We start from the raw sequence: 562 nt of genomic DNA on the forward strand, positions 1-562 counted from the left end.
ACAGATTTCAAGGGCAGATCTATTATGGAACATAACCAAGGTCTTCGGAAATCTGACTCACTTCTGTCTTCCACATCGGTATTCCAAATAACAGCGCCGGGATTGAAAGGCAAAACTTGACTTGTAAATACATAAAAATGTTTATTAGTTCCCCTCACTCATGATCTGCAGAAAATCGGAGGCAACGGGTTTATGATGTATGGTCAAGAGCAACAATACACTGTAGCTGCACACGACAGGATTCATAATTCGATCACAAAAAGTGTTAAACCACTATGATTGCGCACACAGAAATGTCCTGTAATATAAAAATGAGAAGTTGGGATCTCATGCTTTCACGTAGCACAATGAATCTGATATTGTGATATCAAGTCTGACACCTTCCTGTGAATGCAAAAATCAGGCCCCTGGAATGTTGACCAAGTGTTAAGAGCTTTCCATTTGCAAGTGACCAATCACTAAAGCTTTTCAAAGTACAGTGCATTGTTTATAGAGAAGATACTCCACCTTTAAGAGAATGAGAAAGTGGCACAACATCCAAAAGGATATAAACAGATAAGAA

This window comes from Xenopus laevis, chromosome 1L (genome assembly GCF_017654675.1).
Source record: "Xenopus laevis strain J_2021 chromosome 1L, Xenopus_laevis_v10.1, whole genome shotgun sequence".
Taxonomy (NCBI): domain Eukaryota; kingdom Metazoa; phylum Chordata; class Amphibia; order Anura; family Pipidae; genus Xenopus; species Xenopus laevis.